The sequence below is a fragment of the Dermochelys coriacea genome, chromosome 1, assembly GCF_009764565.3.
Source record: "Dermochelys coriacea isolate rDerCor1 chromosome 1, rDerCor1.pri.v4, whole genome shotgun sequence".
Taxonomy (NCBI): domain Eukaryota; kingdom Metazoa; phylum Chordata; order Testudines; family Dermochelyidae; genus Dermochelys; species Dermochelys coriacea.
In genome coordinates this window covers 97,803,528-97,818,602 of record NC_050068.2, presented here as the reverse complement: position 1 = coordinate 97,818,602, position 15,075 = coordinate 97,803,528, and the positions used below count along the sequence as shown (strand labels likewise).

At 38.3% G+C, this 15,075-nt stretch overlaps 1 protein-coding gene across 30 annotated transcripts in view; it reads right to left on the bottom strand.

The window, feature by feature from the left end:
* MBNL2 (muscleblind like splicing regulator 2) overlaps positions 1-15,075 on the bottom strand; it is a 181,211-nt gene that overhangs the window by 152,134 nt on the left and 14,002 nt on the right. For 4 of the 30 annotated variants that reach the window (XM_038405809.2, XM_043504690.1, XM_043504695.1 and 1 more), the window contains exon 1: positions 4,010-4,225. The exons of 24 other annotated variants lie outside the window; for them this stretch is intronic. The gene's annotated coding sequence lies outside the window, so the exon portion shown is untranslated. Of the gene's footprint in view, positions 1-4,009; positions 4,236-15,075 lie in introns of those variants that run through there. 2 more of the 30 variants (XM_038405835.2, XM_043504693.1) reach the window with 2 other exon arrangements.

The following is a 15,075-nucleotide window of genomic DNA, read 5'->3' as shown; positions in this document are numbered from 1 at the left end:
TTTATATTTCAAAATAATTCGAATAAAATGAGATACATTTAAAAACAAAACTATCTGATTGTTTTCCTTTTATCTCTAGGACTGGAGCTCGGCTGTTTTTCTCCTCTAACAGTTGATGATATCACAAACATACCAGGTTCAGTGTAATCTGTGAAAAGGTGGATCCAAATGTGTAGGAAGCACACCTGATTTCTGCACAGCACTACTCTATTGCTGCAGCATACTGAAATTTCTACAGAAACTTTAATTAAATATAAAACACAGCATTTTATTGAACTGAATATGAAAAATAACATGGGCACAGTATTCCTTGTGTTGGTTATTTTGATTTTAAATTTAATCTAATTTTGGGATTTTATTTCAATTTTACACTGCCCTAAAGTTTTCATTTTTTAGTGTGCCATGAAATTGTGCATTGACAGCACAAGCATGGAACTACATTGTAGGGACATGTTGTCAAAGGGAGAGTTGGAGGTTGTGACAGTTGGATTTGAGGTAGCCTACATTATGTCTACACCACACACCTTACAATGTGCCATTGCAGCTGCGTCATTGTAAAAGGTGTGCTGTGTAGCCGCTCTTTATTGCCAGTAGAGAGTCTTCAGGCGACAAAATAAAACCACCCCTAATGAGGGGCGGTAGCTTCATCAGTGGAAACATGGCTTCTGCCAGTGAAGCACTGAATCAAGCTTTTCGTTGTTAAAACTTGTGTCGTACTTGTGTTTTTTCAGATTATTGTTTCTACTAAAATGATCAGAAGTTAAATAATTAACTGGGCAGATTTTTTAAATTAAGTTTCAGGGTTGGTACTTCCCTTTAAGGTGAATGACAGCAATTTATTTCTCTAAGGCTATTATTTCACACTGTTTGCAGACAAGTCAGCACTGCATTGGTTCAGTCTTGGAAGGTTAGTTTCACAACCATAAAGACTAGAAATTATATTTTTAAATTAAAAACGTATATTGTACAGCCAAATCCTGTGGCAAGGAATGGATTCTGCACAAATTTTGCAATTAATTTTGGGTTTCTGAGTCACAAGGAAACCCTTCCAAAACATGGGGCTTTTTCTTCTTTGCAGGATAATTCAAGAACCCTAAGCACAGACCCTGGAAAGTAAGAGCAAATGACTTCAAAAATGTATCATTTGAGTTTATGTATATATTTAGATAACGGATTTAGGAAATTAAAACTATTTTGTATTTATTCATCAGGAATACACTTCACCTTTAAGAGCCCTACTTAAGTCTGTGAATACTGTAAAAAAAATTGTGGTCAGAAGCAGAGCTTTTCACAAATGACCTGGAACTCAGCTCAGATTATTTCTGAAGTATTTAGAAGCTTCACACCAGAACATTCAGTTGGAGATATGATGGGCTACTCAGGCTTATATATCTAACAGTGCATACAACATTATCCGCTACTTTTATTGTGAGATACTCTTATTAAGAAGAGGTATATATACTATAGGTATCCTAAAACTAAGTTCCCTAAAAATTAATCATTTGATTTTCAATCAAAACAAACACTGCATAAGCTCACACAAGAGTAGACATCCATCAGTGAATACAACTTCACAATACTGAAAAAAACTTGACTAAACTTGGTTTCACCATAGCAATGGTATATAAAAAAGTGACTACATACTATTTCTAAGGGCCAGATTTTGCCATCCTTACCCATACCAAGTAATAAGTTACTCCACAAGTAGTCCCACTAAAATCCATGGGGCTACTCATGGAGAAATGTACTACTAAACACGAGTAAGGCTATTAGAATCTAGCCCCAAATAAATGTAATATCAAGTATTTACATGTTCATTACAAATAATTTCAAATTTTTTCTCCCAGCTATACCATAATACTAAAAGCCCATCTAAAAGTATAACAGGTCCGTTTTGTGTGGGAAGGACCTAAAAGGGAAGGTTTGTGCATGTACCCTTGAGGAGAATTGTTTGTTTTTTGAACACACACAAAAGCAAACTCTTTACATGAAGAAAAATCCTGTTCATGAAGCTTAAATTATATTTTGTAGTTTAGAAGAGATGGAACTATTTATTTAATTTTTCATAGATAGTTTTCCTCTAGGTTGCTTGATGCATACTCCATGTATGTACACAAAAATACTACTAAAATTTAGGCAGCAATTGGAAATATTGTTGACATAATGCCAATCAGTGACATTAGCAGACGTCTTAATGATTCTCTATCCTTTTATATTTAATAATACATTTGTTAAAATTATTTAAAGAAACATTGTTACATTAACTCAGATGTGTTAAGCATTTAAAAGTTACAAGTTTAGAACATAAGACAATCCAAAACTAATGTCAACTGCTTTACCCAGCATTTAGTCGGGTATTTTCAGACATGAACCAACTCCAGCCCACCAAAAAAAAGAAAAGAAAAGAAAAAAGAAAAGTATAAGTGGATCATTAAGAATTGGGAGAGGACATCAGAAGTTTTGAGCTAGTGTCATGTACTTCTCCTTGAAGGTACAAATGGTAGGTCTATAAGAATCTATATAATGTTGCCCTTTAAAAAATAGTTTATCTTGTTACTAGTGCAGTTATTCAAAACCTTTTCTGAAAATTACACTATTGCTAATGTTTATATGCAGTAAGAATATTTTTAAATTCATTTTCTTCTTTAAACACATTGATATTTACCGTTCATCAACTCAATCTTAATTATTCCACATCTGTGGGTAACAGTGCTTTGAGTAGTAATGCTTAGATAATACAATAACAGGCATAAAAATAAGAGAAATTCTCACTGCTTTACCTAAAGTCATTAAAATTATTTTTTTGCTTGTTCTTTTAAAATTATACTACATTTGTATACACAGTAAATGCTGCAGTACTGCTATGTTATTGAAGATCGAGTTTTAATTCCTGTTGCTATCTATGGGTTTGATCATGGGAGGTACTGAGTAACATCAGCACCCACTGAAGTTGAAGAGGCTTCGCACCTCACAGGATTAGACCCTATAATTGTATACCTTTCTTGCAATGTTTTAGTAAAATTTACTATAAACTCTTGCTTTCATGGTCTAACAATATGGTACAAACTCCGCGTTCCATGTAAAATGTAATAGACTTCTGTCCCAAATACCTCCTTTCCTTCTCACTGTCAAGAACATTTAATATAAATCTTCTCCATTGCTTCCTCCTGCTAGTTCTCAGCAAGGAAGTTGATATTGTTCAGCATAGTGAAAGCACTGCTTTAAAAGCCAGTCTGCTCATTAAATTATTCTGCTGGCTGTGTGTTCTCATTAAAAATGTATAAAGATCAGATAATTGCAGTAAGTATTATTAACCTTGATTTTCCTGTTTTAGACCAACGTTCTACTTTTAAACCTAAAACAAAGACCCGGAAATGGCAGGGAAAATGTTCAACTAAACAACAACAACAACCTCTAAAACTCTTCAGAAGCTTGCCTTAAGAACACACGGAATCACTGTGTATTGAAAAAAATACTTATAGTCCTTTATACAAGTCATAATGGAATGAAGTATCAATCTCATTGTAAAGCTGTTTCCAATCTTACAGACAATCATGTTTTTAGTTCAGACCTTATACTGGCAATTGCTTAGAAGAGACATGTTCCAATTCCATCTGAATCTTCAAACATATCTATTGTAAACTTTACTGATTTTTAGGTTAACCAATTGCTTTTATCAAACCAAGCAACCACTAACAGATGAAAACCCAGTTAAGAATCCAATTAGGCTAACAGTATGTTTTGAAACATACCAACCCATTTCCTTTTTTAAATGGTGTTATTTTGAATGAAACATACATATACTTGTGTTCTATTTCTCAAGAGAACAATTTACATTTTAAAATTTAATTCATTCATACAAGATCATATAAAATTCACATTTCACCTCCAAGGACTATATATGCCTGGAGAAACCTTGTTTCCTTGACTCCCCCAAGCAACACATATGGTATGCAGCATACTGCAGCAAACTCTTTAAACATTCAATAAAAGACAATGATTCTCTTACCTTGTTTATCTCTGTCTATTCAACACATTTACATTGTGAACGGAAACGTATGATATGATCAAATGGCCACATTTTTTCCATTGCATTATGATGATGAGTAGTTTTCATGTAAAATAATTATCACCCTATTTTTTGTACTCTGAAAGCTTTATGCCTTATCTGGGAATTTTCTCTCAGATGATGAAGCAAAGACACAGCCTGAACTCTGTTGCTGAAAGACTGCAGCCCTTCCTTCCAACAAATCCCTCCCAGCATATGTTACCCAATCACACACAAGTTCGTCAGTTCTACTGGTCTTAAACTGGTTGTAATAGGATGATTGACAAGGCAACACAGCACTTCTAAAGTGTAAAAACAATGCATCCATACTGATGAACAAGAAATTTCCCTCTCACAGGAAAGCAGTGTTACCAAGGAGATAAAGTGACACCTATATGAAACAAACCACCACCACCATACCTGCGGTCAACATTTGCTATGGTATGGTTTGAAAAAGCTTGTATTAACACGAAAATGTATTATAGAAAATAAACAGAATTATAGAAGTGAAGCAATGATTCATCTGTTTTGTTACCGAGATTTATTCATAAACTGTATTCCAAATAATTTAGCCTTCAAGTTTTTTTTTTTAAAAAATACAACCAAAAAACATCTATGCTGAAACAAAAATATGTTGACATCTCAATACTGTATAACTTTAGTGTTTGTGTCTGTGATATATATATGGTATCTTTCACAAGATATCAGACTTTTGTGTACAGTTATGGAACACTTACAATAAAAATGCAATCAATAATATATTATCATTTTAATATACTTGGCAGGCATAGGGTCAGCAGTCCCCAAACTATGTTCAGTTTGATTAGAATGCAAGTGCTGTCCATTTGTAGTGAGATTCAAGCATGTCATTTATAAAGACTCTTACAAGACAGCAATCGTCTTAAGTCAAAATTTTAACACTTTGATTGCTGGACCTTCTACATGAAGCAACAGAGATGCTAAATCATGTACCAGCTTCCTCAATTTGAAACACAAATGCTGCTAGAATGCCATTATGTTCTACTGCAGAAAACAGCAGCAAAAGGCGACAGTGAATGAAGGGTTATGTTTTAAAATAAAGAACATGAACTTTCAATTAAAAGCTAAACATATGAAAATATAAGAACTCTACAGTAGTGCTGCACTGTAAACAAAAGTGTATCCATTTTAGAAAAATACATTAAGCCAAATATATTTAAAACTGTATAAAAAGACTAAATATACGAATAGACAAGGCAAAAAACAAAGCTCTCATTCATTTAAAAGTTGCAACCCAAGGCCCCTTTATTATTGACTGTTTTGCATATCTGAAATGAAGCATTTCCAAAATCCATTCTTCTTCTATCCCTACAGTTAAAACTTTCTTCAGGCCTCATCACCTCTCCTCTTAATTACTGCAATCTTCTCCTTTCTGCCCTCCATAAAATGCAAACTGCCCTACCCTCGCCCATCAAAGCTGTTGTGACTATCTTCTTTGCCCACCAATCTGACCACAACTCCACCCCTTCTTCCCTTTTTATTCCTACACTGGCTTCCCCTCCACCAGTGCATCAAGTCCAAGCTTCTTATCCCAGCCTTCTGAAACAGCCCCTACATTCCATCAACAATGAAAGCTTTGAAGTCCTATTTATTCTCTTCCTCATATGCATCTCCCCATGTTTTCAAAATAACCCCTGCAACAAGCACATCCTTCCCAAACTGGTTCACAGGCCATTCTCTCCACATCTAGGTACCTCCTTGAGACCCACCTCTGCAACCAGTTGAATCCAACAAGTTTGTGGAGTTACTGGAGATAGCCTATGTTATAGCTGGAGCTAGCAGCACCACCTATTACATGACCATGTTTTCAGATTCTTGTAACAGTGCCAAACTTTAATCAATTGGGCTGAACTTCTCAATCCTGAGCATCTGCCTCAGGTTGCAGTGGGTTGGTTTCCCCTCATTTGGTTGGTTTCGTTCGTTTGTTTTTTGAAATGTTTCAGCCAAAATGGGTCAGTTATTTCTAAGAACAAGCTTAGGAGAAAACATGTTTTGTTATGTTAAAAAAATCCTTAGAGCCATTTTGTTGAGGTCTAGCACCCCTATACTCTGGACAAGGACCTTTAAATTTGGCAGGCAACTGGCCTTTGTACCAAGGATGTATCTTTTGCTGTTCCAATGAACAACTGCCCAAATTTGGCCAAGTTATAGACCTTTGGACAAATTCAGTTTTCACAGGTCAGAGCTTCACTGCTAAAATCTCCAAAGATTCCATCCATGCTGAGCATGCTCCTTCTCCTGTATGTGACTGTACTGCACACGTGCCATCTCCATAGCTCAATTCAGCATGTTCCAGTCTGGGGATACAGGTGCTCAGAACTTTCCCTGAAATTGCTCTTCAGGGCTAGGGTGAAGAGACTCTCTTCTGTACTCTCATTGACCCTCCTGCTGGCGCCTAGGCAATGTGAAGGAGGAAGGTGCCTGTGAATACTGAGGGAACAAGAGCCAAAGCAGATGTGGTGGAGTGAAGGAGTCAAGTAGGCCAAGCAGCCATGGGCAGGGTGGGGGAGAGGAAGACTGAGGACTGGGAAAAGAAAGATGGAGGGGAAGAACTGAGATCTTGCAGGGGCAGGGGTGAATAGGGCTGCTGGGGCAAAGAAATTGCAACAAGGACCCAGGGAAGGGGCAAAGGACTGGGATTTAGATCGACCCAGAAGGGAGGTGGGAACTGCAACTAGCTAGGCAATAATACTGGGAGTAGGTGGGAAGAGACTGGGACAAGAAGCCTGACTAGCAGAAACTGGGACTGGGTTACAAAGAAGATTAGATCTGAGATGAGGACGGGGGGGGGGGAGAAAAGACAAGACACTAGTTGGAAGGGCTGAGGCAGAAGGGTCTCTGAACATAAGACCACAGCACCGCCTCTGGGGAGCCTCCAGAGCCTGGAATGGAACCAAAGATTTCGGAGTCTCACCATTCCTCTGCTGTCAGCAAACAGCTGTGAAACCCACTGACAAAGCGAGTCTTATCCCTCTGGTGCTGCTTCACACAGAAGATGACTACTTACTACTCTGCTTTCAGTCACTGTTAGCTCAAGTGGCAGAGGTCTGAGGAGTCGATGTAAAGGCTCCAACCCTGCGGATGACAGGTAGGTGTCAATATTAAGCCACGTGATGGAATTTGTTTTTTCAGTTTGCTTTTTTAAAAACCTAGGAAACACACACACAAATCTGTTAAAAGAACATTGAGGTTGCAAACTCAAACATTTAAAAGTTAGGAAGTGTCAGAATTAAGGTTGCCTTTGCAAAAAAATAGTATGTGATTATATAATTAAATACTGTATCATAACACATATGCATAAGTGGGACATGTTAAATTTGCTTAGAAAACTTTAATTCTGGCATTCCCTATCTTTGGAGTGCTTGACTTTGTAATCTTACTAATGTTCAGAACATTAAAACAGCCATACTGGGTTAGACCAAAGGTCGATCTAGTCCACTATCTTGTCCTTCGACAGTGGCTTCAAAGGGAATAAACAGAGCAGGTAATCATCAAGTGATCCATCCCACCATTCATGGAAAACGCAGATGAGGGACATCTTGCTTTCCTATCCTGGCTAATAGCCATTGATGGACCTATCCTCCATAAATTTGCCTAATTCTTTTTTGAACCCTATTATAGGCTTGGCCTTAACAACATCCTCTAGCAAAGAGTTCCATAGGTTGACCGTGCATTATGTGAAGAAATACTTCCTTTTGTTTGTTTTAAACCTACTGCCTATTAATTGTATTTGGTGACCCCTACCTCTTGTGTTATGAGAAGGAATAAATAACACTTCCTTATTTACTGTCTCCTCACAAGTAATGATTTTATAGACCTCTATAATAACCCGTCCCCCCCAAAGTCATCTCTTTTCCAAGCTGAAAAGTCACAGTCTGATTAATATTTCCTTGTATGAAAGCCGTTCCCTACCCCTAATCATTTTTGTTGCCCTTTTCTTTACCTTTTCCAATTCCAATATATCTTTTTTGAGATGGGTCAACAACATCACTTGCATGCAGTATTCAAGATGTGGCGAACCATGGATTTATAGAGAAACAATAAGATTTTTTTGTCTGATCTACCCCTTTCCTAATGATTTCCAACATTGTTAGCTTTTTTGACTGCTGCAGCACATTGGGCAGATGTTTGCAAAGAACTGCAAAGTCCACAATGACTCCAAGATCTCTTTCTTCAATGGTACTAGCTAATTTAGACCCCATCATTTATATGTATAGTTGGAATTATGTTTTCTAATGTGCATTACTTTGCATTTATCAACACTGAATTTCATCTGCCATTTTGTTGCCCAGTCATCCAGTTTTGTGAGATCCCTTTGTAACTCTTCGCAGGCTGCTTTGGACGCAACTATCCTGAGTAGTTTTGTATCATCCGCAAATTTTGCCATCTCACTGTTTACCCCTTTTTCCAGATCATTTATGAATATGTTGAACAGTACCGATCCCGATACAGACCCCTGCGGGACACCACTATTTACCTTTCTCTATTCTGAAAACTGGCCATTTATTCCTACTCTTTGTTTCATATCTTTTAACCAGTTATAGATCCATGAGAGGACTTTCCCTCTTATCCCATGACAGCTTACTTTGCTTAATAGCCTTTGGAGAGGGACCTTGTCAAAGGCTTTCTGAAAATCTAAGTGTGTCTAAAATCTAAATATCCACTGGATCACCTTTGTCCACATGCTTTTTGACCCCCTTCAAAGAATTCTAGTAGATTGATGAGGCATGATTTCCCATTACAAAAACCATGCAGACTATTCCCTAACACATCACGTTCATTAAGGTGTATGACAATTCTGTTCTTTACAATAGTTTCTTTTAATTAGACATATACAACATATATATATTTTTTTAAGACAGTCAGCATGATGTGGCCAGTCAGCACCTGACTTCTTTATCAGATGTTGGTCCCCCTTTTCTTTGTCCTCTCTGTCTTATTTTTTAGACTTTGAAGGAAAGACCATACCATTCTTTTCTAGTTGTAGGTTCTACCAGAAATAAATTTAAATCATTAATTTTATTTTAAAATCACTCCATTTTAGAAAACAAAAATGTTCCATGAGCATCTTAGTTAAAATTAGACATTTTTCCTAAGCAGCATGGTATGTACACTTTAGTATTAAAAATGATTTATCATTTATTTCATCCTCCATTTATTTTATCTCTAAAAAAATTTAAAAATCTGCTTAGATATTATTTTGTGTAAGATTAAACTGATCCAAAGCAGGTTACAGACATGTCCATCTTGAAGTCTGATCAGTCATTTTCACATCATTTAGACGGAAAAATGCAGGGTTATAATTTTCAGGCCTATTTTATAAAGTCATATTGCATATTTCATTGCACATTTGGAAGAAATCCAAACATCAAGAACAGGGCAAAGGGAATAAGGAATCTCCCTCAAAAAAGCACAGAGAAAGCCCTATTGGCTAGTACGGGGCACATGTTTTTAACAACAATTTGAATACAATAAAAAGATACCAAAGGCCACCTGCCAAGTATGAACTTCTCAGCAGTACAGGTATAACTTTTGTAAAAGAATGGACAATTCTTCAACAATTTCTTCACTGTTAAAAAAAAAAAAGTGGAACAGTACCAAACAATGCACATTTCTCTCACCCACGTTTACTACTGAACAATAATTACTATGGCTAATCTCAGGGTAGATCTATATTATACACACTACAGCGGTGCCACTGTAGCTCTTGTAGTGTAGACACTTGCTACAGCAGAGAAAGGGACTTTTCCTTTACTATAGTAAATCCACCCTTTCAAGAAGCAATAAGGAAGTCAATGGAAGAATTCTTCCATCTATCTTGTGGTGTTTAAACCAGGTCTCATGTTGACTTGACTGGGTCTCTGTGAGGTGTAATTCACGTCCCTGAATGATGTAGCTAAAATTATAGGAGCAGACCAGGCCTCAATTTAAATCAAGAGTTACATATGTTCCTCTGACAGCTCTCAGGGGCATTAATAAAATACAGAATTGTTTTGCACTCTTATTCTCTGGTAACACTTCTGTTAAAGGTACTATAAAGCTCCTGATATATCATCATCTAGGGCTAAGAGTCATTTGTTTTTAGGTACCTATGTTGCATGCATATACTATGGCAATTGCATGCCTACCTAACCATGCATTTTAATATGTTCGGTAGTGGCTTTTAAGTGCCCAAGACTACTCTGTGTCACTAGGGGACTTTTTCTTCCAAAATTTCCCCACTGCTGCTACTAAAGGAGCATCTCATCCTTGGAAGCAATGGTGTGAGCATGGACATAGACAGGACTCCAGGCTGCTGCTGGCATTTTAAACCCAGTGTTACCTAAGTTTACTTTATGCAGGTATGCACTACACAGTGGCCACCAGGTCCTTGTTTATGTAAGCTCTAATTGTAACACCGGAGAAGTTGAACTGCTAGTAGTAATAGTTTAAAAATGTAGGAAGAGTTTTTTAATATAGATATGGTCCCAATTCAGACAGTGGTCTGGGGGAATGACCATTTAATTGAAGAGACACTGTCACATCTTACTTGAACAAAAACGTAGGTTTTATACAATTAAAACTTTCAGAACTTTTTTTCTTAATTCCAGCTGAAGTCTCCTTGTTAACAAAAGATTACCTCTACAGTGTTTATAATCCAAACATGGCAATATTTTTCCTGCAGGAGAGCCAGTGAGCTACTTTATTTCCATTATGAGAGATTCTCCATGCTGAAAGATAATGCAAAATATGAAGAGACATCACAGTGAAAAACAAACTTGTGTTCTGAAGTTTCACTTACTAACTGAAATTATAATAATGTTGATAAGAACACCTATATTTTTAAAATATGGGATTAGATTCTTAGCTGATGTAAATTGGTATAGTTCCACTATCAAATTTATACCAGGTTGGGATCTGGCCCCATATTTTTGAAATCTAGATTTTTGTCCATTTACTTCAACTGAGAATCTTGCTCATGATTATTAAACTGTGAGTGTTCCTTTAAGTATGGAAGTTCATATTCAACATAACTTACTAAAACTTAGTCATTGTATTTGCACACACTCTCTTATCTTCCAAGCTGTTCAGCAACTCTCTGGTTTGCTACAAAATTAATTGTAAAAGGAGAATTTTTGCAGGCCAACTAATTTCTTATTGAAACAGTTAATGTAAGATAGAGAATATATAACAAACCCTTTAAAATAACGAATGTAGGGACTATTAATAGATTTATATGAGATCTGTGATTTGGAGAACAATTCTTGTTTTCTTTGAGAACTGAAAATGTTGTTTATAATTCAATAAAACATCAGTCTGAAAATCAATCCTCAAGAGTTATTAAAATTGAGAACAAACATGAATTATATTTCTTTACCCATTTCAGAACAGAGCCTTCCAACTATAGTCCTGTTTTCTTTAGTGCCATGACATCTAATTAAATGTGAAACCAAAATTCTTAGCTAGCTTCAGCTGTTGCACATTATGCAGCAAGTTTTATGACTCACAATGAATCACACAAAAGTACAAATACTATTTAGGACAGCCATGTAAACAGTAAGTCAGTGAGCCAGGGCTTGACAAATGCATTTACCAATGGTAAATAGAAAAGTTCCCTCGTTAGCAGGAACTTTATCCCAAAGTACTCTGTATAGTACTCTGCACAATGAGGAACAATCTGGTTGAGGTCTATGAGTGCCAATCTTAACACAAATAATGCACAACCAAAACTTTCTTAAAAATAACCAAAAAAAACCCCATGTTTGTAGCCTGTAAAGTTGTGAAGAAAACCTTTCAAATGTGAACTGAATGTAAATTAATCAATGTAGCACTTGTCTACAGAGAGAGTTTAGTCCACACTAATTTGAGTTAGTGCGAATTGAAAATGCCTGCATACACACAATGCAAACCCTTAAAGTGCACTAACTCCCTACTCGGTGCAAATTCTGGAGTCTTCTTTCAAACTATACTAAATTTGATGTGAATTGAGTTAGTGCACACTTACTTTTCATGTGCACATAATTTTTCTTCCTCACGACTTTGGCAGTACTCCAACTGCTTTCCTACACTGCTTTTGTGGTTGTCCGTGACTGACGTGTTTATCTGTGTAGCCTCCAGGGTCAAGTTGACCGGATGTATAAAAACTGGCATGGGACCAGAATCGGCCCATTTGCTCCAGGATTCAAATATGTCAGAATAACAGCATTATAGTGATATTACTCCAGCAGTCTTACAATATGCGTTGAGCAGTCTTTTGGAGCCATGATGAGATCCTGAATCTCCTCGCTATCTGAGAACAAGCAACTTTGCAGGCAACTCTTGTGACCAACCACCGCAATAAGAAACATTTTGTGGGGATCTCAAAGCTGATGCCTGAGAAGGGTCACAGCTAGGATGCCTACCAGTGCAGCATAGAGTCAACAGACCAAAAAACCATAAGGGATAACAAAAACGCCTAGTGGCTTGCATGTGTACAGTCCATGTTATGGACAATTGGGCAGGAATTGTTGCTGGAACACCTCAACAGAACCCTGGACCCTTGTGGACAGTGGTACTCCACCCTTCCACCACCGAGGACACTAGGGCCCCTGCAGATGACAAATGGGACAGTGAAGAGATCTCCCCGAACAGCCAAGCTCTCTTCGGAACTCACAGCCGCCCAATTCCCAGCCCCAAAACCAGCCCAGGGCACAGGAGGAAGATCCTATATAGGTATGTGGATATTGAAGATCCACATACCTCTCTTCAATTTATTATTATGCTATATTGCTCTGTTAACTTCAGTGTTCGGTGCCTCGCGGCCGCTGCCATAACTAATAAAAGTCTCCATCCTCCTCCCTCCCTCACCCAACGCTGTTCGCCTTCATACTGCCCCAACCCCCCGCAACACAATTTCAAAATGGTGGCTGGACCAGCCAGGTAATCAGCTTCTATCTTGTGCTGAAGCCCTGTCCATTATCTGTTTTCAAACCTCCACTCCCATCTATTAATTTCTTTCTTCCTCTCCACATCACTCCTTCCTGGCAAATGCTGCATCCCATCCCCACACTCCTAACTCCATTCACATGCTCAAAACTTGCAAGTTGTAGGCACAGACAACCTCTACTTCCGCTCCCCTGCCTTCCCACAGAACATTCAATACTGATACTATTTAGTTGTGTGAAATTCAAATGTTTATTGAGACAGCTGTTACAGGAAAAAAAGTTTAGTAAGTATTCACTGCTTACATGAGGTATACCTAGGTGTGGGCATTCAGGCTACTGCTCCCTGCTCAGGCACAAACAACCTGTTTCCTGGATTTGTACAGGAAAAGACATTTAGCTTAGGAGTAGCATACCCAGGCAGCTCTTCATGGCTTTTCATCAGGTTACACATTTCATGGGGGGAGAGGGGAAAAGGACTGGGAGCAGTAAAGATTTCAAATAATCAGTACAGAACCCAGGCTACACTTTCTACTCTACACTTTCTTCATGTCTGCAGGGGACATTAAACAGAATATAAGACTGAGAAATTGCTCGACTTTAATCCGGACATTCTGTGGGACAGCTGCACCGCCCTTGACATAGCTCACAACTCCTCCTGCTCCTGCAGCTTTACGGGGGGGGGGGGGGGGGGAAACCATCTAGGTAACTTCACAGCATATCTCGCTGGTCTGCCCTTTTTACCTTTCTGAATAAGACCATTCTCTGCCTCTTAGTCACCTGCCTTTCTGTCATCGGGAGTCAGGACAGTCTAACAGGGATACAGAGGAGACTACTATCCTGCCCCCACTAACCTCTCAGACCCCATATAATAACCGGAGACCCTAACCAGGAACATCTCAATTTTGCCCTCATGCACACGTCACTTACTGTCTGAGGCTTCCCAAGTCCTCAGGGAATGGAATTCAGAAACAGAGCACTAAAAAAAAGCTAGGATTACTTCTATGAACATAGTTGTAATATGAACAATAACTGCTTGCTTTTTTCTCTACTCCCCCGGCACCTCCAGCAGCAACACCCTCCAGGACAGGGCCTTTATCAGCAGCTGTCCAACCTGAAGCGGAAGAAATAGAAGTCTAAGAATGAGATGTTTGGAGCCCTCCTTACAGGCTCACAAAAAACAAAACAAAAAAAAAAACAGAACTACAGAGAGCTGGATGGTATTTTTGAAATCTGAGTGGGAGAAAGACAGGCAACTATCCAGAGACAGAAATTAAGTGGCTTGGGACAGCGCTGCCATAACCGGAAATATCATGTAGAAAGACGGGCATAAAAAAAGTAATTACCGGAGGCAATGCACAGGTGCAATGTTTTGCTAGAACACATGCTGCTTTTAGGCCCTCAGTCAATGCAGTGCCCTCAACAATGGTATTGTTGGTAATGGTAATGGTATGGACCAGGTATTGGGAACAGCAGAAGATGTTCCCTGCTGTAGCCCCACAGCTGTACTCCTGCAGAGGCCATCCCCCTTCACAGCACCATCACAGAGAAGTGTGATCACAACGTGGGAGCCCAGCACATTCGAGCCATTCAATGCACTTGGCACTCTGAGTCCCAACTCTCAACTCCAGAAAAACAAGCAGCAGCAAAAGCAAGACTTTACTCACCTCAGAACAGGAGTGTGCCTCCCACCCATTGTTGTGAGCTGCCCCCCTCCACCATTCTGATTTCAATTTCAGACTTTTTCACGTTAAAGCTGTGTTTCATGTTGTTACAATCACCATAAGCAAAATTTGTAACATTCTCCAAGTATTATTTTGGCTGTTATGTACTGGCATAACTTGTGCAATAAAAATATTAAAAAGTCACAAAGACTCTGCAGGGCATGAAACAAGAAACAAATGTTCGCAACTCGTAGGTTTTTATGAAAGTACAAAAGCACAGACACAAGATACACAGTGCAACAACATACTACTTCTGCGACTAATGAAAGCAACTCCAATGCTCACAATCCAACACTGCTCGCAGCACCACCTCCCACAATTGGGATAAGTGCTGGACATAAATTTCCACATTTGAGCCTGGGGC